Here is a 25,109-nt window from a genome sequence, read left to right as displayed (position 1 = left end):
TTGTAGGAGCTTTATGTATTTTGGTGCTCCTATGTTGGGTGCATGAATATTTACAAATATCATATCCTCTTGTTGGAATGACCCCTTTATCATTATGTAATGGCCTTCTTTGATTCTTATTACAGTCTTTGTTTTAAAGTCTTTTTTCTGATATAAGTATAGTTAGCCCAACACTCTTTTGGTTCCTATTTGCATGGATATCTTTTTCCATTTCTTCTTATTTTTTTTTTTTGAGATTTTATTTATTTATTCATGAGAGACACAGAGAGAGAGGCAGAGATGTAGGCAGAAGGAGAAGCAGACTTCCTGCGGGAAGCACGATGAGGAATTTGATCCCAGGACCCCGGGATCATGCCCTGAGCTAAAGGCAGACACTCAACCACTGAGCCACCCAGGCGTCCCCCATATCTTCACTTTCAGTCTGTTTCTTTACATCTGAAGTGAGTCTCTTGGCCCCAGTCACTGAGCCACTTCCAAGGACTCAGCAGCCTCCCCCTTGAGCTTTCTTGCTTCTTGATGCTTCTTCCCCCATGCTGGCCTTCTCCTGCCACCACCTTCTGCAGGCCATTTCTATCCAGAAAAATGAGTCATATCTTATGTCTGCTATCTGGACTCTCCACTCTCTTGACCTTTTTTCTGATTCAAGTTAAGGGTGATGATCTGCTTCCTGCTGACACTGAGGACTATATCCATATACGAATTCAACAGAGAAACGGCAGGAAGACCCTTACTACTGTCCAAGGGATCCATTATGATTACCATAAAAAGGTGTTTAAGAAGAAATTTGCTTGTAATGGTACTGTAATTGAGCATCCAGAATATGGAGAAGTAATTCAGCTCCAAGATGATCAATGTACAAGAACATATGCTAATTCACAGAGATTGGACTTGCTGAGGACAACCAGCTGAAGCTTCATGGTTTTAAGTGCTTTTGGCTCACTGAAGCTTAAGTGAGGATTTCCTTGAAATGGGTCAAATTTCCCTTCTGTCTCTTGTCACAAGTTTAAAAACTTCACAGCTTTTAGACTCTTACTATTTGGGATCTGCTTTTAACTTGGAATGGTGTAACTCCTTCATGCAATAAACAGAAAAGAGCCAAGAAAAAAAATGTGAATCTCTTGTAGGCAGCATATATATAGGTCTTGGTTTTTTTTTTTTAATCCAAATAGCCACTCTGTGTCTTTTGATCGGAGAATTTAGTTTATTTACATTCGAAGTAATTATTGATAGGTGTGTACTTATTGCCATTTTGTTAATTGTCTTCTGGCTGTTTTTGTAGTTCCTTTTCTGTTCCTTTTTTTTTTTTTTTTCCTTTTCTCTCTGTTGTTTGATGACTTTCTTTAATGGTATACTTATGTTCCTTTCTATCTTTTATGTATTTACTGTAGGTTTTTGCATTGTGATTATCACAAGACTTACATATGACAACTTATATATTTTTAGTTGATAACAATTTAAGTTTGATCACATTCTAAAACTCTACATTTTTACTCTCCCCCATGCTTCATGTTTTGAGGTCACATTTTACTCTTTTAATCTTATGTATCCCTTATTAGTAATTGTAATCAATTATTACAATTAAGTAGTTATTTTTAATACTCCTGTCTTTTCACCTTCATACTACCTTTGTAAGTAATTAACCCATTACTTTTAATATATATGTACCTTTCCAGTGAGATTTATTCTTTCATATGTTTTCTTGTTCCTCATTAGTACCCTTTCTTTGTGGCTCAAAGATGTTCCTTTAACATTTCTTGTAAGGCCATGTGGTGCTTGGGTGGCACAGTCAGTTGAGCAGCAACTTTTGATTTCAGCTCAGGTCATGATCTAGAGTTCTGGGCTCAAGTACCATATTGGGCTGTGCACTTAGTGGAGGAATCTGCTTGAAATTTTCTCTTTCTCTCCCTCTTCCTCTGCTCTTACTTTCACTCTCTCTCAAATAAATAATTAAATCTTAAACAAACAAACAAACCCACATTTCTTGAGGCCAGGTTAGTGATGATGAACTCCTTTGGCTTTTCCAAAGATTCTGAGAAACTTTGTTGGGTAGAATATACTTGGTTGGAAGTTTTTTTCTTTCAGCTCTTTGATTTTATCATGCCACTCTCTTATGAACTGCAAACTGCTGAAGCAAGTCTAAATAAATTTAAGAGAATTAAAATCGTATCAGGCATCTGACCAGAGTGGTATGAAAGTAGTGATCAGTTACGTGAAGAAAACTGGAAAAAGCACAAATATAAGGAGATTAAACAAATACTACTGAACTACTAATGGATCAATGAAGAAGTGAGAAGAGAAATAAAAAATATGCTAGATGAATGAAAATGAAAATAAACCAAAATTTATGGAATGCAACAAAAAAGTTTTGAGAGGGAATACATAGTGATAAATGTCTAACTCAAAAATGAGAAAAGTTTGAAACAAACAACTTAACTTTATACCTTAAGGAACTAAAAAAAGAAGAACAAATGAAGCCTGAAGTTAGGAGGAAGGAAATAACAAAGATTAGAACAGAAATAAAGGAAATAAGGACTCAAAAAGCAATAGAAAAGATCAGTGAAGAGCTGGTTCTTTGAAAACATAAAATCAACAAAGCTTTAGCTAAACTCATCAGGAAAAAAGAAATCTCAAAGAAATAAAATGAGAAACAAAAGTGCTGTTAATATGTAAAAACACAGAAATACAGAGAATCTTAAGAAACTACTATGAACAATTATATACTATCAATGTTTTAAAAGATTTTATTTATTTATTCATAAGGGACACACACACACACACAGAGGCAGAGACACAGTCAGAGGGAGAAGCATGCTCCTCGCAGGGAGCCCGACATGGGACTCGATCTCGGGTCTCCAGGATCACACCCTGGGCTGAAGGCTGCGCTAAACTGCCTTCTCAGTCTTCCAAGAAGTAGAAGAGGAAGGAACTCTTCCAAACTCATTTTATGAGGCCTGCATTACCCTAATACTGAAACCAGACAAGAATGTCACAAGAAAAGAAAATTACAGAGCAATATTCCTATGAACATACACGTAAAAATCCTCAACCAAATATCAGTACACTGATTTAGCTGTATATTTATAGTATTATATGCCATGATCAAGTGGAATGTATTCCAGGGACTCAAAGATGGTTCAACATCTGCAAATCAGTCAATGTGATATGCCACATTAACAAAATGATGGATAAAAATCTTTGATCATCTCAGTAGATGCAGAAAAAGCATTGACAAAATTCAACATCCATTTGTGATAAAAACTCTCAACAGGGTGCCTTCGTGGCTCAGTCAGTGAAGAGTCTGCCTTCGGCTCAGATCACCATCTCGGGGTCCTGGGATCATGCCCTGCATCAGGCTTTCTGCTCAGCTGGGGGGGTCTCCTTCTCCCTCTGCCTCTACCCCCAGTCGTGTGTGCATGCACACACTCTCTCAAATAAATAAATAAAATCTTAAAAAAACCACATCTCTCAATAAAGCAGATATAGAGGGAACATATCTCAACATAATAAAGGCCATATATAACAAACCTACAGCTAACATCATACTCAGTAGTGAAAAGCTGAAAGCTTTTTGTCTAAGATGAGGAACAAGGCAATGATGTCCACTTTCACCAATATTGCTCAACATAGTATTGGAAGTCCTGGCCAGAACAATTAGCAAGAAAAGAAAATAAAAGACATGCTAATTGGAGAGGAACAAGTAAAACTATCAGTACTTACAGATGACATGACATTATGTGTAAAAGACTCTAAAGAGTACATGAAAAAACTTAGAACTGATAAATGAATTCAGCAAAGTTGCAGGACATAAGATCAATAAAAATATCTGTTGCATTTCTACAAACTAATAACAAACTATTAGAGACATTAAGAAAACAATCCTATTTAAATTACAGCAAAAAGAATAAAATTCCTAGAAATCAATTTTATTAAGGAGGTAAAAGACCTATTTGCTGAAAACTATAAGTCATTAATGGAGAAAGTTGAAGAAGATACAGATAAATGGAAAGATATTCCATCTTCATGAATTGGAGGAATTGATATTTTTAAAATGTCTATACTACCCAAAGTGATTTACAGACTCAGTGCAACTCCTATCAAAATTCCAATGGTATTCTTCAAGAAATGGAACAATCCTAAAATTTGTATGGAAACGCAAAAGACTCCAAATAGCCAAAGGAATCTTGAGAAAGAAGAACATAGCTGGAGGCATCACCTCTCTGATTCCAAACTATATTATAAAGCTATAGTAATCAAAACAGTATGGTACAGCATAAAAATAGACATACAGATTAATAGGGAATAGGATCCCTGAAATAAACCTAAGCATATGTGGTGAATTAATTTATGAAGAGGAGCAAGAATATACAGTGGAGAAAGGATAGTCTCTTTGATAAATGGTGCTTAGAAAACTGGACAGCCACATGCAACAGAATGATATTGGACCACTTTCTTATACTATACACAAAAATTAACTCGAAATAGGTAAAGACTTGAACATAAAACCTGAAACCATAAAACTCCTAGAAGAAAACATAGGTAGTAATCCTTGATATAGTCTTGGCAATGATTTTTTGGATATGACACCACAGGTAAAGGCAACAAAATCAAAACTAAAGGGGACTACATCAAACTAAAAATCTTCTGCACATCAAAGGAAACCATCAATAAAATGAAAAGGCAATCTACTGAATAGGAGAAAATATTTGCAAGTCATATAGATGATAAAGGGTTAATATCCAAAATATATAAATAATTCATACAAGTCAGTAGCAGAAAAACCAATCTGATTTTTAAAAAAATAGGCAGAAGATCTGAAAATGTATTTTTCCAAAGTAAACATACAAATGGCCACCAGGTACATGAAAAAGATGCTCACCATCGGGAAATGCAAACCAAAATCACAATGAGATATCACTTCACACCTGTTAGAATGGGTATTATCACAAAAACAAGAAGTAACAGGTGTTAATGAGGATGTGGAGAAATGGGAACTCTTGTGCTTTGTTGGAATGTGAATTGGTGCAGACACTATGAAACAAATATGGAAGTTCCTTTAAAAATTAAAAATAGAACTACCATATGACCCAGCAATTCCAGGGTATTTACCTGAAGGAAAAAACACTAACTCAAAAAGGCATAGGCACCCTCATATTCATTGCAGCATTATTTACAATAGCTAAGGTAAAGAAACAACCTAAGTAGTCATCAATGGATGAATGGCTAAAGAGGATGTGGTAGTATTTCAGTGGAGTATTTCAGCCATAAAAAGAATGAAATCTTACTATTTGTGACAGCATGGATGGACCTCAAGGGCTTTGTGCTAAGTGAAATAGAGCAAGACAAATGCTGTATGAGTTCTTTTATATGTGGAATCTAAAAATAAAACCCAAAACCCAACAGTGACAAGAAAACCAAGCTTATGGCTACAGAGGACAGATTGGTGGTTGCCCAAGGTGGGAGTTTGGGGTGGGAGAAATGGTGAAGGAGAGCAGGAGGTGAGATATTTAAAATCATTTAAAAATAAAGTGATCGGGAGCAAAAAAATTCACACCCACACTTAGAATTCATAGTTTCTCTTGTTTTACATAAAAAATTCATTAAAGCATCTTTTGAAAGTAAAAACGAGCCGCTTCCCATACATTCTGTGAGATGATCCATTGGTTCCTAAATTGCAGTAAAATTTTCTCAGCACTAAGATTCACAAATATTGCACAAGAGTAAATGAGGCTTCCTGAGCATGTCAACATGTAGCTTTCACCTTTATCGGTGATACCTGCCCATCACCAGAAATATTTTTTGTTTTTATTTAGAAAGAGGTATAGATTCTTGCTAATTATTTCTAGTCCCTCAATTTAAATTATTAAGCTCTACTTATAACATTCTGCCCTTTTACTTCTAGTTTTTGAGAGTCTTTATGATTATCAATTTTAAGAATCAGGAGTCAGCTAACTTGAAGTCTCATGCTGGTTTGGTCCTTGGGACCAGGGAGTCACATGATTACTCTGAACCTCAATCATTTTTGTACCTAAAGAGCAGGGGCAGGGGGAGTAACATACGCCTTACCTATTTCACACAGTTGTGAAAATCGTATTAAAAAACGTTGATGAGAATATTTTGCATCTTAAAAAAATAGTTTTTGTTAATGCTCATTTGATTGCCATTATCTATCAATCATCTGAAAAGTCAGAAAATATTAGATCATGTAAATCCAGATGGCACAAAATTACATAATTAACACTTGAAAAAAAACTACGTATAGCTTTGATCATTCCTCAAAACAAAGGAAGGAAGGAAGGAAGGAAGGAAGGAAGGAAGGAAGGAAGGAAGGAAGGAAGGAAGTGAAAGAAGAAAGAAAGAAAGAAAGAAAGAAAGAAAGAAAGAAAGAAAGAAAGAAGAAAACAGCTGGAAGCTATCTAGAAGGTGACTAAAATATTCAAAGGGAAGAGCTGCCCATGTAAACACATATACTAAACATAGAATCCTAAAGATGATACAGTGAGGGCCAGGAGAGGAAAGCAATGGATTAAGAAGAAGAAAGGAAGAAAAGAAAGAAAAGAAAGAAGTGAAAGAAAGAAAAAAGGAAAGGAGAAAAAAGAAAGAAAGCTCGATCATATGTGTCAAGCCGTCAGTCCCTATTTCTCCCTCCTCCCGGCCCCTGGCACTGGTCTGCCTCCTGTCCTTATGGATTTACCTCTTCTGTATATTTCATATAAATAGACTTATATGGTACTTTTTGTGTCTGGCTCCTTTCACCTGGCATAATGCTGTCAAGGCTCATTCATACTGTAGCATGTATTAGTACCCCTTTCCTTCTTATGACTAAATAATATTCTGTCATGTTTTCATTCATCCATTGATGGGTATTCAGATTGTTTTCACCTTTCGGCTGTTGTGACTAGAGCTGCTCTGCATATCCATGCACACATTCTTGCGTGGACCTATGTTTTCATTTCCTTTGCTGGGCCATTGGTTAACTATGTGTGACGTTTTGAGGAAATGCTAGGCTGTTTTTCAAAGGGGCTGCAATATTTTCTATCTCCCCCCCCCCAGGCATGTATCAGGGTTCCAATTTCTGTACATCCTCGGTGAGATACTTGTTATTATCAGTCTTGTTGATTCTAGCCATCCTACTTGGTGTGAAGTGGTAGCTTGTGGTTTTGATTTGCATTTCCTTTATGGCTAATTGTGTTGAACATCTTTTCATGCAGCCTATTTCTTTTAAAAATGCATATATACTTGCCATCTCTGGTTAGGCCCCCCCCCAAAATACACACACACACACACACAGAACCACCTATCTGGCAGGAGCGAAGGGCACAGTGGTGTCCTAGTAAATGTTTAGCAATGGTAGTTGAGGGAGAAGCCCTGATTTTCAGCGTTTGCTGAAAATAGTATAGTCCAGAGACTATGCTCCCACCGTGGCAGATTGCCAGCCACCAACAGGACATTGAGAGTGGAACAGGGGAGTGGTATGCACAGTAGGCTCTCATGAGCTGGCATGAGCTGACTAGTGCATCAGTGGAGCAAAGTGAGCCTCCTTTGGGCTCCCTGGTATTGTGCAGGGTGGACACTGCCCAACTGTAGGGCTGCCATTCACATTAGTCTCAAGAGGAAAAGATACAGTGTCATTGAGTGTCTACCACATATTTATTTATTTTTTATTTTTTTTATTGGTGTTCAATTTGCCAACATATAGCATAACACCCAGTGCTCATCCCATCAAGTGCCCCCCTCAGTGCCCATCACCCAGTCACCACCCCCTCCACCTCCCTTTCCACCACTCCTAGTTCGTTTCCCAGAGTTAGGAGTCTTCCATGTTCTGTCTCCCTTTCTGATATTTCCCACTCATTTTCTCCCCTTTCCCCTTTATTCCCTTTCACTATTTTTTATATTCCCCAAATGAATGAGACCATATAATGTTTGTCCTTCTCTGATTGACTTATTTCACTCAGCATAACCTCCAGTTCCATCCGTGTTGAAGCAAATATTGGGTATTTGTCGTTTCTAATGGCTGAGGAATATTCCATTGTATACATAGACCATCTACCACATATTTAATGTTCACCACAGTCTTTTGAAGCAGATTTTACTATCTTACTGTCAGAGAAATCCAAGGGTTAGAGAACATGTTGATTAACTGATGATTCACAACTGAATAAGCATCAAAGTTGGGATGTTCTTAATTTATTCATTTATTTATTTTAAAGATCTATTTATTTATTTTAAAGATTTATTTTTTTAATTTAAATTCAATTTGCCAACATAGAGTATAACGCCCAGTGCTTGTCCTGTATCCTCCTTAACACCCATCACCCTGGGGGATCTTGTTTCCTTAAGTAAAGATTTTATCTATTTATTTGACAGAGAAAGAGAGAGAGAGAGAGGGAGAGAGAGAGGGAGAGAGAGTACACAAGCAGGGGGGAGCGGCAGGCGGGGGCAGGGGGAGAAGCAGGCTCCTCACTGAGCAGAGAGCCTGATGCAGGCCTCCATCACAGGCCATGGGATCAGGACCCGAGCTGAAGGCAGACGCCCAACCGACTGAGCCACCCAGGTGCCCCCCAAAGTTGGGATTTAAATCAGGTCTTTCTTACTCTAAAACTTACACTAGTTCATCAATGGCTTCAGGGGGGATGGAGGGGGTGTCTCCAAGACCACTCTCAGGTTCCATTCATTGCTGGGGGGACTCACAGGACTCCCTGTATTACTATCATTTATTACAGCAAACACAAAATCAGCAAAGGGAAAAGGCACAGGGGGTCAAGTCCAGAGGAGACCAGATGCAAGCCTGCGAGAGCCCTTCCTCAGTGGAGTCACATAGGACATGCATAAAACCTCCAGCAGGGAGCTGTGACAATGTGCGAAATATTGTCTATCAAGAAAGCTCATTGGAGACTCCCTCAGTGCCCAAGGCTTTTTTTTACTGGGGACTGGTTGGTGATAGGGGCACCCCCTGTCTAGTGTGTACCAAAATTCCAGAGTCCCGAAGGCCAAGCAGGTGCTCAGCATAAGCCACATTGTCTGTGGCGTAGGTTTAGGCACAGTGAGCTGTGCTCCCAGTGCTGGGAATGGTGGGAGCTTCTCAGGGCCTGCGTCCCCCGATGCCAACCAAGGGCCTGCTGTCGCAACGCAAGGAGGCCTTTCTACGAGTAGCAGTCTTGCTCAAGCCTGCACCGTTAACTCTTAGCACGCTAACTAAATGCAAAAATAGAAGATTGAGAAAAGTCCAGAGACTGGGCCTGTTTGTGTCTTGTTGCCTCTGCCTCCCCCTCCCAGCGCCTGCGTAACAACTCGACGTGTGGTGGGTTTCTACTAATGGCTCATGGGGCTGTGCACATCCTCAGTCTGATACTCTGCTTCTGTGTGTGTGTGTGCATGTGTGGGTGCTGCCTGCCAGGTTCTCTGCCTTGACCCAGATCATGCCCAGTTATGACCGCGTAGCCCCGGCTTCGCACTGTGGCCTGGTGACCCGACTCTGAGCTCTCAGCGACTCTTCTGCCCCGAGACGGAGGCCTTCGTTGGGCACACCGAGCCTTGCGATTTGGGTCGCCGGTGGAAACATCGTTTCTTTTGTTCCAGTGCCCCAGACACACTGCTTCAGACTCACTTTTACGTCGGTGTACTTTGGCTAAAAGTGGAACAGTTTCCTGCACCTGGCCGCCTCCTCCGCGTCTGGGTCCGCGATGGGCTCACACGTTCCTGTTCCCACGGGCGGGGGGTGACCGAATTGTGTGCACGGTCCCCGGTTGTCACAGGCACCTCCAGAGGGGGGCTTTGCTCTGGAGGAACAGATCTGGGGAAGAGCAGACCAGGATACCATGAGCTGACTAAGACCCGGGTTCCTTTTTTTTTCTGGGTTACCAGACAGACCGGTTAAAGAAAAGAAAAACAACTTACCTTCTCTTTGGCCAGTTCTCTCAGTTTTCAAGTGAAGTAGAAATTATTTTCTTGTCTATGGTTTTGCATAATTATTTTTCCACTAACTTCTTTAATATAATGGCTGGAAATGTTCTTTTTTAAGAGTTAAGAAAAGCAAATTTTCTTTCTTTCTTTTTTTTTTTAAAGATTTTATTTCTTTATTCATGAAAGACACAGAGAGAGGCAGGAACCCAGGCAGAGGGTGAAGCAGGCTGATCCCAGGACCCCGGGGTCACGCCCTGAGCTGAAGGCAGATGCTCAACCGCTGAGCCCCCCCGGGGGGCCCATGAGAAGTGAGTTTTCTGAGTAAAACCAGAAGCATTGGTTCTGATGTTAGCTGGTTGGTGTCCAGATCCCAGGCTCTGACACTCACTAGTGTATATGTCAAGACTAAAGGGAACCTTCAGTACTTTGCACCCCAGTTTCCTCCGTGACATGGGGACCATAGTGGTTACCACCTCCTGGGGCTGTTAGGGGACTCAGCTGAGATATGCATCTAAAACCTGCAGTAAAGGAATGTAAAACCTGCTGGAGTTGGGCCTGGAAGAAAAGTTGGTGATGGTGCTGTTAGGGTTAGACCCTCAGGGTATGTAAAAATCTGCTCTTTTTGACTGCTTCTGCTGCTTGGAGTGCATTGAGTCCCTTACCCTGGGCCACACACTCCTTTAAAACTTTATGTAATTAACCACAGAAACCCTAAGATTGTTGTTTGAAAGAAGCTCCCGGGCGCTCACCTGACAACCAGCCACCGAGTGCTGGAACCGGTCAGGCCAGGACGGCGCCTGCGGCTCTGCCCTGGGAGCTGGGCAGCCCCTGACCAGGCTCCCGGTTTTCTGGCGGAGAAAGGAGGCCACTTCTCCACCCCTTGCCCCGCGGTGCCACCCCCTCCCAGTCTCGAGTCTCCAAGCCCCCTCCTGCCAGGCCAGACTCAGAACATTCTCCTTCCTTCCTTCCTTCCTTCCTTCCTTCCTTCCTTCCTTCCTTCCTTCCTTCCTTCCTTCAAAATAAGATGATTTATTTATTTATAAACTTTTTTTTAAAGATTTTATTTATTCATGATAGACAGAGAGAGAGAGAGAGAGAGAGAAGCAGAGACACAGGCAGAGGGAGAAGCAGGCTCCATGCAGGGAGCCTGACGTGGGGCTAGATCCTGGGACTCCAGGATCATGCCCTGGGCCGAAGGCAGGCGCTGAACTGCTGAGCCACCCAGGGATTCCCAAGATGATTTATTTATTTATTCAAGAGAGACAGAGACACAGGCAGGGGGAGAAGCAGGCTCCGCGCGGGGAGCCCGATGCAGGATTCGATCCCAAGACCTCGGGATCACGCCCTGAGCCAAAGCCAGATGCTCAACCCCTGGGCCACCCGGGTGCCCCCTGTTCCTTTCCCCTCTTTCCTTTTCCTTCCTCCGGCTGCCTGTGTCTCCTAGATCCTGCTGACGCCGCAGGTGGAAGTGATCCCCTGCCCCTGTGAGAGCCCCAAGCCCTCTTGCTCGAGCCGCGAGGAGCTGGCCTTTCTTTCCTAATGCGGGCTTCCTTTCAGCTGCTCGTTCTGGTCTCCTTCGGGAGTTGGCCTCCCTCGAGGGTCCATTTCCACGGCCTTTTCTCTCGCTCTGGACTCGCTTTGAGTGGCATCATCTCTTCCGGTGGCCGGTGTGTGCTGATGACTTCTCCAGTCCGCGTCTCCCAACCTGATAGCTATTCTGTGGTCTAAGAGGTTGGTGGGTTTTTTTTTTTCTTCGCATCTCAAATAATTCAAAATATCTGAAAAGAAATTCAAGCTGTCCCCGCCGTCTCCAGCTCAGTGACTGTACCCTGTCCACCCAGTCGCTCGTGCCGGACACCTGGGAGTTGGTCTGAACTGACCCTTCTCCCTCCCCCTCTCTCATGTCTGGACCCTCGACGGGCTTTGCCGATTCTATCTCCCAAATATATCTCACTTTGGCCCTTCTCTTCATCTCTTTGCCACCGCGATCCGAGCTGCCACTGCCTCCTCTTGAGTGAACACAGCAGCCTCTGTGTCGGTTAGTTTTGATTGAGGTTAGAGAGCACATAGGACCCCTAGATTATAGTAGCCTAAACAAAACAGATTTTTTTTTCTTTTTCAATATTGGTGGGGTGGGGGGTTGTTGCTGTTGGTGGGAACGCTGGAAGCAGGCTGTCCTGTGGTGGCTCTAACCCAAGGATCTTGGATCCTGCCTTTCCCTTCCATCATCTTTAGCTTATAGATTTTATTTTGGCTCGAGATGACTGCCGGAGTTCCAGCCATCTCGACTGTATTGCAGGCTGGAGGAAGGAGGGATGGAAAAGCAAGAAAGGACTCTTCCCTTCTGAGTGAAGTCCCTTTTTACCAGCTTCGTGCCGCACACAGGACTTCCACCTAGAGCTCAGTGACCACGGTGTAACCGCATGGCTCGTACCTGGCTGCAAAGGCAGCTGAGAAACAGTGTCAGTATCTTTTAGTCTCAGTATCAGCGTACCCCAGAAAAAGTCGGGGTTCCGTTATCGACGAGAAGGGGGTACTGGAGGCAGGCAACTGGGAATCTCCGCCACGTCCTAAAAGGCCCCTCTCTTCGTGCATGCCCTCTCTGGTCTGTTGTACCCAGAGGCCATAGTGATCTTTAAAAAACACAAATATGATCATGTCCCTCCCCTGCTTTTAAAGCCCTTTGGGAGCTTCTCATTTCCCCAGGTCAAATCGTGAAAGTCCTCCACGTGGCCTGTGGTGCAGTGGCCTGCCCGCCTGTCGGTGGTCATCGGCTGTCCCCTCCGCTCCTCGCTGCAGCCTGCCAGCTCACCAGTGCCTCTGTTCCTGGAAGGCATCCTGCTCCTTTCCATCCTCACAGCATGTACATTTGCTGTGTCCTCCGTCGAGAACGCACGCTTCCCCTCCCTCGACTGGCTGACATCCTCAGGTTTCAACTTAAATATCACTTCCTCCGTACAGTCCTTCTGATCTTCCAGTTTAGATCCGTTTTCCCTGTAGAATTTCATCTTTCACTTTTACTTTGTTATCACCTCTTTCTATGTAAAAAAAAAAATTGTTTTCAGTCTCTCTGTAATCTGTAAACTTCACAGGGCAGGTGGGGGGGCATTGTGTAGCAACCTATGGCGAGTAATCACTGGTTGTTGAGTGACTGAGTGGGATTTAGTTTCAAGGATGTGTATATCAGGTTTATTTTGAATCGCGCTACACAGAGGGAAGAGAACGACCAAAGGACAGGTATCCGCTATGGAGTCAGATGCTCAGAATCAGGCGCAAGTAAGAAGGTGGGATTCAAGAAATAAATCTGAAATCGTCAGATCTAGTCTGCTTAGTGCCCTTTGTCCCACAAGGAGGCAGCTTCCTGATGGGACACGCAGTGGGCTTTGAAGCCAGACAGATCTGCTATGAACCTGATCTGTCCTTTACCAGCTGTGACATGGGGCAGTTGATAAAACCCTCTGAGTCTCATTTTCTTTGTCTACCATTGGAGAAAATACCTGGCCTGCAAGGTCATTTGTATGTGAGTATCTGACAGGTGGGAATATTGCAAATTTTTCTGTCTGGTTAAAAAAAAAAAACAAACACCAACCTTAAGAAGGAAGATATTCGGGATCCCTGGGTGGCGCAGCGGTTTGGCGCCTGCCTTTGGCCCAGGGCGCGATCCTGCAGACCGGGATCGAATCCCACATCAGGCTCCCGGTGCATGGAGCCTGCTTCTCCCTCCGCCTGTGTCTCTGCCTCTCTCTCTCTCTCTGTGACTATCATAAATAAATAAAAAATTAAAAAAAAAAATTAAAAAAAAAAAAAAAAAAAAAGAAGGAAGATATTCCTATTTTAAAAGCAGAGACAATGAGAACATTCCTTCTGTCACTTTCTGGTCCTCCTGAGCATACATCCTTTTGCATCGTGAACATAAAAGATTGCTGTTTGGTCTTGGGAGGAGAAGGGATTTGGAGATTTTTGTAAGCTTTTTTTTTTTTAATTTAATTTAATTTAATTTAATTTTAAAAATTTTCACTGGGTTTTTTTTTTTTTTTTTTTTTTTAATTTACAAGATCTTCCATAGTGCTTACCATGTATCCTGCAGGGTCTGTGGGCCTCCTAATCATTAACTGTGATCCTTTTAACTTTGTCAGGAAGATACAGTTGTCATTCCCATTTTATAGCTCAGGAAACTGAAGTCCTGAGAGGTCCAACACCTTGCTCCAGGTTTCACAGCAGCCACTACGAGGCGGAGCCAGGACCCCAGCCCAGGCTGTCTGATTCTCAGACTCTGAACTATTACACTGCAGTGCTTCTGGGTTAATTCTGTGACTTTCTGGCTAGCTTAATATGTATTTATGTAAGGATCAGACCCATATTAATCTTTATAGTCATTAGACCATGAATTAGCCTCTAGGGAAGCCTGATGACTGGGAAACGTGTGTTTTTATAAAACTACTATTACGTTCTGTAGGAAGAGAAACTTTGACCAAATTTTGACCAGATGTGCTCTCTGCTGTTGTGTGTTAAGGCTGTGAGTTACCAGAGATGAACTGTTTCTAACATAAAAAGGAAGTGCCAATATAAGTCGCTTGCTGATTCAGTATTAGTTTCATACTGTAAGACAGAACTAAAATAACAGCTTCAAAGAGTAAAAATAGCACAGTCACATGAAGCATCAACCGTCCTTCTTAAAAACAGAATTGTAAAACCAAATAAGTAAAGGTTACTCTCTCTCTCTCTCTCTTTTTTTTTTTTTTTTTTCTGGTTGGAAAGAGTAGATATTGATAGATACTGGTTGGTTCTATTGTGTCCTGTCATTTTAGGGTACTGATATTTGTCGAAGCCCAAGGAATAATCTCATTCATACTCATTTTATTTTATAAGTCAAATTTGATATGATTCCCAGAAGATCTTTCTTGGAGCCTAGAAGGTGGGTATGAGGGACTTGCCTTAAACAAAACTGGTGGCTTTTGCCTTTATTTTCCCTACGGTTAATATGGTTTGAAAAAAATACTCTATGGTCAGCCCGGGTGGCTCAGCAGTTTAGCGCCTGCCTTCAGCCCAGAGCGTGATCCTGAAGTCCTGGGATCGAGTCCTGCATTGGGCTCCCTGCATGGACCCTGCTTCTCCCCCTGCCTGTGTCTCTGCCTCTCTCTGTCTCTCATGAATAAATAAATAAAAGCTTTAAAAAGAAATTAAAAAAATATTCTAATAGCTAAATTTATTGAGCACTTTAACCATTTGTCCATTTTGTTCCAAGAGCTGAACATGACGTGACTTCTTAAATTCTTATGACAAATGCATGAAGTTATTTGCTATCATTCCTTCCCATTGCGTAGCTAAGGAAACTGAAGCAAAAAAAGAAGTGAAGTAAAAAAAAAAAAAAAAAGTGAAGTAACCTGTTTGAGGAGACACAGCAAGTAAATAAGTGGCAGAATCAGGATGTAAACTCAAGCTGTCTGGCCACAGAGTTTTTGCCCTTAAGCAGTTAAGAGCTCTGTTGCAGAATCCTGCTGGTTCTTAGTCTAAGGAAATAATAGGATATGTAAGACAAAGTAAAGTGGTTCATCCTTTAATTTTGTCAACAAGCTACCCAGTTTTTCTTCTCTCTGAAGAATAGCAGCACCCCAAATAACAGAGCCAGGCTTAGCTTTCCTTCTTTGGCAGTAGTTAAAATATAATCACATGAGGCCACATTTCCTCATTGCCTGGAAGATTAATAATGCACATGCAGAGCCATTCATGAGATGATCCCGATTCAGCCTCTCGATTTCCTCTCCTGCCTCTCGGGCCTGCCCCTTAGTGCATCTCAACACACCACACCCTGACATGCTTGCAGTCCTCAAACCTGCCACGCTCTTTTGCAACTACAGGCCTTTGCTTGTGATGCTTGTGATGCTCTTTTTTGTACAATCTTCTCTCCTTTCTTTGCTGAGAAAACTCTTATTTGTGATTCGAGGCTCTGCTCAAAGAGGCACCTTCTGATGCAGCCTTCTCTGACTCTTGTTCTGGAGGAATTAACCTCTTCTTCATTTCCTTATGAGTAATCATTTCTTCCCAGTCACTGGAAATTCCTGAGGGCGAGAGCAGCAGCTGCTACATAAATGTTGTCCAGAAGAGTGAAAAGGGTAAGGTGGTGGCGTCAGGGAGACAATAGAAGGCGTGAGACTATTTCAGTTAGTTTCTGACTTTACTTATTATCTTGTCTATGGGCCATATAAGATATTTGATTTGGGGACATAAACTATTCAGTGTGACCTGCTTCCATCTGTAACTGGGAATAAAAAGTTTGCATATTGGACACCTGGGTGGCTCAGTGTGGAGCATCTGTCTTTGGCTCAAGTTGTGATCTTTGGGTCCTGGGATCGAATCCTGCATTGGGCTCCCTGCGGCGAGCCTGCATCTCCCTCTGCCTGTGTCTCTGCCTCTCTCTGTGTCTCTCATGAATAAATAAATAAAATCTAAAAAACAAATAAAAAGTTTGCAAACTGCAAAGTTCATAGTTGCGGTAGCCATGAAACACGCAATGGTGAAAGAGCTATCAAGTGATCAAAATAGTGTATGATTTAGAAGAACTGCTATTATTCTAGATGAACTGATTTTTAAAATTTGTCTAACTTAAACCTAATTCAAATTCCAACATTTTCCTGGGTCGTCAGTATGAATTATTGACTGGGTTCTGACTGTGCTGAGTGCTGGTGGTGATCACTACAGGAGGGCACTGTTCCCATTCTCATGCATTGCTCGGTCTGTTATGGGCATCGGGTACCTACTGAGAGCCCCACACATCGTAACTACCATTATGATTAAGTAGAAATTAGGAACAGTACAAACGGTTTGTATTTCAGAGTGTGAGATGTGTGAGTAGGACCAAAGTATTAAATATGTGAAATGTAATTAAGTTGAACAATCAGGAATCACCACTTGATCGTTTTGGATTAGCAGTTTCTTATGGTTTGATATATTACCTTAGTGAATTGATGAGAAATGCCACCTCTCTTTCTGAATCCACTTAAAAGCCCGTGCATGGTAATGTGGAGGTTTCAGATCTACTCACTGGAGTTACTGTAGTTAAACTCCTACGCATTCCTGGAAAGCCTCCCTAGGCTGGTTGGTGTCTGGGTGGTGTGATGTGCTTCTGTCCTTCCAGAAGGGAGATAAGGGAATGAAGAAGAGAAAACCAAGCAGATATCATCCCCATTGCAGGTGCTGGTGGACTCGCAGAGAGTGGACTGGCTACTTGGGCCACGGGGATCCTGTATTTGGCATTGGGAGAATCTCTTAGAATGCATTCGGGGACACGAATGAACTTTTGCCGGAGTATTCAAGAGCTGATTGCATTAGCAATAGCAAAGTAGGAAGGGGTGAATAGTGTAACGATGGCCACCAGCTGTGATAGCCACCGAAGGGCCTGGTGGAGCAACCTGGACTTCTGTGTCTCCATTTGCCCTTGGTCAGTTGTTTGACCTCAGTGCCTTATTTACTCCGTTGCAAAAAGCAGATGGCTAAATAACTCATTACTGCAGCAGGGTCAGCAGTTCTAGAACTAATTGCTGATCCTTTTCAGATTGATGGATGCAGGAAGCTGTGTACCTGTGACCTCGAGAGCAGTTGTGTGAACATCTGGGATTGTTTCCACTTCTGAATCCCAGTGTACCCATTACCACAAATGTAGCCCAGGGTTTATTAGTGGCGACGAAATGATGTGATAATCTCTGCCTTTTTACCGATTCGTAATGGGTGCTGCTTGTGTTCTCGCAAAAAAATTTTTCATTAGAAGATCCTACAACTTTGATCATGATTTTCAAAAATGTAGGGATGCCTGGGTGGCTTTGCTGGTTAAGCATCCGCCTCTTGATTTCATCTCAGGCCTTAATCTCAAGGTCATGAGTTTAAGCCCTGTGTGGAGCTTCCTTTTTTTTTAAAGGCTTTTAAGAAAAATGTGATGGAATAAAGTATTTTTTTTGCCTTTTATCACAGAACATTTCAAATGTACTCGAATAGGCAGAGTGGCACAGTGACCCCCATGTACCAGCACCCAGCCACCTTAGCCCTGACTCACACTTCACTCTACCCTCATTGCCTCAATCCCACCGCTCCCATTACCTTATAGAAGTCATGTCATTTCTTCTACAGATGCTTCAGTACCCATCTCTAGAAGACAGGCAGCATCCATCTTATATAGAACCTTATATTACTCTCACCCCAAAACATATCAACAGAGCTTCCTTGATGGCGTTACGCACCCAGTCATTGGAAGAAATTATTTAAAAAATAATTTTATCTATTGAGGGTTCCCAGTTGAGAGGTTGTATTACAAAAGTTTTCTGCAAATTATTTGCAACACAAAATGAATATTCCTATAGAAACCATAGTAAAGGAACGATTAGTACCCATTAGGCCCACAGAAACCCATAGTGAGGCCATTCTGTATTTTTCTTTGAATATCTTTCAGAGGGGAGAGTCGACGGGCAGTTCTTCTCTTACTAGAGACCTCAGACTAGGACTGATGTTTTGTCTTTCTTGCCCTTGTTCTTTTTTTTTTTTTTTCTTGCCCTTGTTCTTGTGGTGATTTCTTCTCCACACCTCCCTCCCCATCTTCCTTCCTCCCCTCACCCTCTCCTCTCTCCCATCCACACCCCCCAGGCTTGGGTAGAAGCAAAAGAAAGGTATTGTTCCCAAAGTGGCTGATTGTCTTCACTGAGATTAAAAAAAAAAAAAAAAAAAAAAGGAAGAAAAGGGACTGGCCCTGTGTAGAGAAGCTGCCAATATGTGCAGCTTAACATTTGAGAGATATTTAGAAAACAAACTGCAGAGTGATCCTCTTAACACTCGAGAGAACTAGAGAAGTGTAGAAAAGTTGATTTAAAGACCAAGTTAATGTTCTATTTTGGGGGGATCCTAGCAAAGCTCAGTTCAGTTTTAAATAATTCGCATTTCCACTTCCTACGGGTGTGCAGGCAGCTCTGCCCTCTCTGCTCATGTCAGCGGGGGGGCCTCTTAGTGGAGGAACTGCTCGGGTGTGGGCAGTGAGGAAGGAACGTCCTGGGGGGCCTGCGAGCCTCCCCACTTTGCACCTGTGCAGAAACACGGTGCTGCGTCTCAGGCCCAGCGCAGCCAAGGGCTTTCCCACGTCCAGGGCCGCCCTTCTCCGCTCATGGCTTTCATCAGCCCGCTGGGCCGTGACAGGGGCGCGGGGTCGGGTGGGCATCGTGCCGCTCGTGCTGCAGGCGGAGGCCACAGAGGTGCCACTGCGTGTCTGCCAGTCGCCACCGCCACCCGCCACCTATCCCGGAAATTGCACTTTCTGTCCTGCCCCGTCAGCTACCTGACCCTCCCCCGCGTGAAGCTCCCAAAGCTTCCCTCTCGCAAGTGCCTTTTAACAAGAGATCATGTTTGTGTGATTCTAGGTATTTCCGCTGTCACTGTCATAAAGATAGATAAAAGTGTCACTAAAAAAAGCCTGCACATGTGACGTGTCTGCTGGAGAGCCTCGTGCGTGCGTGCACAAGCACACACACGCACGTACACACGGCTCTCAGAATCCCTAGTCCTGACACCAAGTGCTGCTGGTCGGTGTTAACCCCCAAGACGCAAGAACCGACAGCTAGGTGGAAGAGCCTTCTCTTCTGCTGCTTCAAAAAACCAGAAAGCAGAGACATTTGCAGTGACATAGCCAGTGATCACCATCCGTGGTCGAGGACGGATCCCTTGACAGTAGACAAGTGCCTCTGACAGTGGTGACGGGGACCTTCACTGTGCACCGGGTGTTCACTGGTGCAGCGTTCGCCGGGCTGGGCAAGGGGCCGAGGGAGCAGGGCACCTGCGACCGGCTGCCTGGCCAGCTCCCGAGAGAGCCATGGCAAAAAGACAGGCAGCCCGACTATCCTGTGAACTCGGAGAGTCCGGTAGTGGTTCTGGCTGAATAATGCAAGCTCAACCCAAGGAAGTCCTGCTTAGGACTGCAGCCCTGCTGTTCATGTGTGTCCTCACTGGCTCATGACTTGCTCAACCGGGGTCAGTGAGCACCTGCCCCGCGCCAGGCTCATAGGCCAGCATCGCGTAGGTGCTGCGGGGCAGGGTGCCCGTCCCCTCTGAGCTTCCAGTTGGTAGCCTTCACCACGCCTGCCTCAAAGAGGGGAGTAATGAGAGAGAGAGAGAGAGAGAGAGAGAGAGAGAGAGAGAAAGGAGGAAGGAAGGAAGGAAGGAAGGAAGGAAGGAAGGAAGGAAGGAAGGAAGGAGAAAGAAAGAAAGAAAAGAAAGAAAGAAAGAAAGAAAGAAAGAAGAAAGAAAGAAAGAGAAAAGAAAAGAAAAGAAGGAAGGGAAGAAAGAAAAGAAAGAAAAGAAAGAAAGAAGAGGGCAGCCCCGGTAGCGCAGCGATTTAGCGCCGCCTACAGCCCAGGGTGTGATCCTGGAGACCCTGGATCGAGTCCCACGTCGGGCTTCCTGCATGGGGCCTGCTTCTCCCTCTGCCTGTGTCTCTGCCTCTCTCTCTCTCTGACTCTATGAATAAATAAATAAAATCTTTAAAAAAAAATAAAAAAAAATAAAAAAAGAAAGAAAAGAAAAGAAAAGAAAAGAAAAGAAAAGAAAAGAAAAGAAAAGAAAAAAAGGGGTAGGGCCAGGTACCAACTTTGGGGGAAGATGTAAAATCAATCCTACTTCTCCATCAGGAATTCATTTAATGCTGGATGAATTAGACGGGCAGATGAGTTGTTTGCAAATTGGAATAAATGCCAAAGTGAGGTTGTTTTGCTTCATCTTGACACCTCTCTTTTTCTCTCTTGTTGAATTTGTTGGTTTTTCTTTTTTTTTTTTATTTATCTATTTTTTAAAGATTTTATTTGAAAAAAGAAAAAAGATTTTGTTTGAGAGAGACAAGCGAGACAGTGAACATAAGCAGGGGAAAGCGGCAGAAGGAGAGGGAGAAGCAGACTCCCTCCGGAGCAGGGAGCCTGACATGGGGCTCGATCCCAGGACCCTTAGGATCATGACCTGAGCCGAAGTCAGATGCTTAACTGACTGAGCCACCCACACATCCCTGAATTGTATTATCTGATGAGTTTTGATATATGTACACACCTGTGAAGCCATCACTGTAATAAAATAATGGACACATCCATCATCCCCAAAAGCTTCTTCGTGCCCCTCTGTAATTCATTACCTCTCCTTGTAGTCCCACTTTCCCTAGGTATTGCAGATCTGATTTTTGACGCTATAGATTAGCATGTTTGCATGTACAAGTATTCTATAATAAACAAAGTCATTTACCACGTACTCTTTTTAAACTAGCTTCTTTCATTCAGCAGATTAATTTGAAATACATCTATTTTGTTGTGTCAATATTATATTTTTTATTACTGAGTCATATTCCACGGTATGGAGTAACACTATTTGTGTATCCATTCATCCGTTGATGGGCATTTGGATTGTTTCCAGTTTTCAGCTATTAGAAATAAGCTGCTATGAATATTCTTGTGCACCTCTTTGTGAGCTCAGATGCCTTCATTTATCTTGAGTTAATACAATGACTGTATTGTATTAATCTCCATATCTCTTGTGCTTAGCACATTATCTAGCATCTAGTAGATACCAGCAAATGTTGTCCTCAGAGTTTGCTGGATTCTTCCTACTTTTCTATGGTAATTGATAGGTTAAGACTCACGCACTTTTAAAAATTGCTACCTAAAATATTGCTTTGTTTCAAGAGAAAGAGTAGTTCTGCTATTGTCCTGTTTCCCTAGTATGTTCTGTGGTATTTTATACACTATAGTCAAGCTTAATTGTCTACTCCTAAATTTTTTTTGAAGTTCTTGGACTATTTACTGAATTCCTCAATGGAGAAAGTGAAGGAATATTGGTATGTTACCCAAAGAAATAATGTAAAAGCCAGTAAAATATTCAAAAGATCTCCATTAAATCTTTTTTTTTCTTATTGAAATCTGTAACAAAAATAGAGACTATCTTTGGGGGAAAAAAGAATTTCAATGCTGAAAATCTTTAGAAATCTAATTTTTATTATTTTTTTTAATTTAAAATTTTTTTTGAAATCTTACTTTTAAAGGCAAAAAATAATTATGCAAAAATAAACTTAAAAAATTTTTTTTTTACTTTTTTAAAAAGATTATTTATTTATTCATGGCAGACAGAGAGAGAGAGAGAGAGAGAGAGAGAGAGAGAGAGAGGCAGAGATACAGGAAGAGGGAGAGGGAGAAGCAGGCTCCATGCAGGGAGCCTGACCTGGGACTCCATCCCAGGTCTCCAGGATCACACCCCAGGCCAAAGGTGGCGCCAAACCGCTGGGCCACCGGGGATGCCCAAAAATAAACCTTATTAATGATTATGACAGGCTGGATATTATGCTGAGTGCTGTATGAGCATATCACAGTTTGTCCTCGTGATAATCTACGTTGGGTCATTTTAATATCCCCATTTGACAGATGAGGAAATGGAAACTAAAAGAGGTTAATTCATTTGCATGGAGCCATAGAGCTGGCATTTAAACTAAACGTTTAAACTCCTTGCTAAGCCTGGAGCCAGATACAGAGCAGGGCTCCATCTCATGACCCTGAGATCATGACCTGAGCTGAAATCAAGAGTTGGATGCTTCCTTTTTTTTTTTTTTTTTAATTTATTTGAGAGGTAGAGAGAGAGGAAGAGGGACGGAGAGAGAGCGAGCTAGTGAGTGCGTGAGCAGGAGGAGGAGAGGGAGAGGGAGAAACAGACTCCCCACTGAGCAGGGTGCCCCATGCTGGACTCAATCCTGGGAACCCGGGATCCTGACCTGAGCCAAAGGCAGATGCTGAACCCACTGAGTCCCTCAGGTGCCCCATAACTTCTGACTTTATATTTAAAGTCACTTTTTATACTCCTCATTACTTGCGTTGGGCAGTCTGTTTCTGATCACCTCCTATTAGGCAGAGTTCTAGGTGGACAGAAATATCCAGTCTCTTGTTCTCTAGCAGTGGAACTTGTGGCTGTCTGGCACCTGCAGATCCAACAGACCCAAGATAATGTTTTGTCTGTAATTACTGTTCTATTTCTTGCCCAAAATTTAAAGTAAGTTTTGGCTGAGAACCCTCATTAGTCCTGTTGGGCATCAAAATGTGTGTTTGTGTGTGTGTGTGTGTGTGTGTGTGTGTGTGTGTGTGTGTGTCTTACTTACTACCTAGATTATAAGGTCTCTGCAGGTAGGAAGTATATCCTGTGTCCCAAATTTCTTAGTTCTTGCTAAAGAGTCTTCTGACATCACTCCAGCTGGAAATCCTGGAGTTACAGAGGTCATCTCCCAGTAAGATTTCACATGCACCTGGGAGGAACACTGTAGTGTGAGAGTAAGAGAGCTTTGTTAATTTGGGAGTAATAACATAATCAGAATCTAGTGTAGAAGGTGACTCCTTGCTTCTCTCTTTTTAAAAGGAGGCCTATGACAGCCTCGTGTTTAGGTATGGCAATTCATAGAATTGATTCATGTTTTAAAAACTGGAAAATTCATGGTTATAATCTGATTAACACTTACCTACTATTTTACTATATGAAATAAGGCTCCAGGTATCAGCATATATACTCAGATTATAGGAAAGTAGTCAGGAGAGTTGAACTATTTCCATGATATTGTGCTTACAGGCCTAAATGTTGAAGGATATACTGGTGGTAAGCATCCTGAATCCCATGGTATCTAGCTCAGCACGCCAAACATATGGTATTTCATATATTAGGTACTGGCTATGGGCTGTCCTTTCTGACCACTCTGCCATGTGAGAGCCCTTTCTGCCTCTGTGGCCTGGTTGCAGATTTTCCAGTGTTCTGCTCTTGACATTTTTGGAGAGATGGGGTAGTATAATGTTAATAATAATAATAATAATAATAATAATAATAATAATGGTTATTCTAATGGTTATTAGAAAGCTTAACTGAGTTTGCCTTTATCAATTCATAGGACAGTCGCTGGCACATAGTTCTGCATGTCAACCTATTCTTGCATTTTTCAAATATGTTTATTATTCAAATAACCTATTATTGTGTTTATTATGCAATTATTCACCCAGGGCGTCTCATCATTTCACACCTATGCTGTCAGGTTCAGAACCCAAATCCTAACACCGAGTTTCAGATAAGTTCTTACTTCCCACTAAAAGATATACCTGTGCACCAGTCTCAGCAGTAAATGTGTCCGAACAAGAGAACTGCCCCAGGATTCAAATGTTGCTGTAAAAACCTAGTCTCTATTTTCTGCATTTTCTGGATCTTATCAGTAAGGACTATTGAAACTCGGTGGAATAGGAACAAGTAGGCATTGGGAATTGTGTAGGAATGTGTATCTTTGAGGAGAGAGGTAGCTGAGACTTATTTATTTATTTTAGAGAGAGCTGAGAGCGTGCGTGTGCCTAGGGTGAGGGGCACAGGGAGAGGGAGAGAGAGAGAATCTCAAGCAGACTGCTGGCTGAACATGGAGCTAGACACAGGGCTGGATTCTAGGACCCTGAGATCATGACCTACGCTGAAATCAAGAGTCAGATGCTGACCTGACTGAGCCACCCAGGCACGCCCCCCCTTAAAAAGAAATTTTATGCCTGTCAGCACTCCGATTGTCTTGTGGTCCCCTGAATCTTCCACTGGATTTTCTCATCCAACTGGATCACAAAGGAGGTGATAAAACATGAAGGATGGTATGCAAGGTTTTATTTTATTTTATTTTATTTTGGTATGCAAGGTTTTAGAGGACAGGTAGTGATCACCTCCACGTGTACTCCCCTGGCTAGAGTTCAGTTCTATGCTCTCACCTAAACGCATGATGATGAGAAAATGCAGTGGAGCTGGGCACCCAGAAAGAAGAAAATGTGGCGACCTGAGATCATTGGCATCATCTCTGCTCCCAGGGGTTTATAATCTTTGGATTGAATTAGTAAGTCTGGAATTCCTTGAATTCTGAAGTCTGTTAACAGGAAATTTATGAACTAAAGGATCCATATGTATTGGTTTCTACCTAACTCATTCTAATTTTTGCCTATTAAAAAAATTAAACTAGTAAAATCACTTTTAGACTTATTTCAAAACACACATGTTAATAAGTTTTGCTTTCAACTGTAATAAACCTAGCTGGTAATAGTTTCTAGAAATGTTTTTGGGTCACAAAAGTGATTTGGGAAGGGGGTTGCCAGAAGTATAGAAAAGTCCTAAGAGGGAATGGCTATTCAAGAAGAAAAACTTCTGGGGGGCATCTG

At 42.3% G+C, this 25,109-nt stretch overlaps 1 protein-coding gene and 1 pseudogene across 1 annotated transcript in view; both read left to right on the top strand.

Annotated features, from left to right (window-relative positions):
* TEC (tec protein tyrosine kinase) overlaps positions 1-25,109 on the top strand; it is a 132,375-nt gene that overhangs the window by 63,710 nt on the left and 43,556 nt on the right. The window lies entirely within an intron of this gene.
* LOC121473154 lies at positions 597-950 on the top strand (annotated as a pseudogene).

The sequence above is a fragment of the Vulpes lagopus genome, chromosome 12, assembly GCF_018345385.1.
Source record: "Vulpes lagopus strain Blue_001 chromosome 12, ASM1834538v1, whole genome shotgun sequence".
Taxonomy (NCBI): domain Eukaryota; kingdom Metazoa; phylum Chordata; class Mammalia; order Carnivora; family Canidae; genus Vulpes; species Vulpes lagopus.
This window is presented reverse-complemented; position numbering and strand designations above follow the sequence as displayed.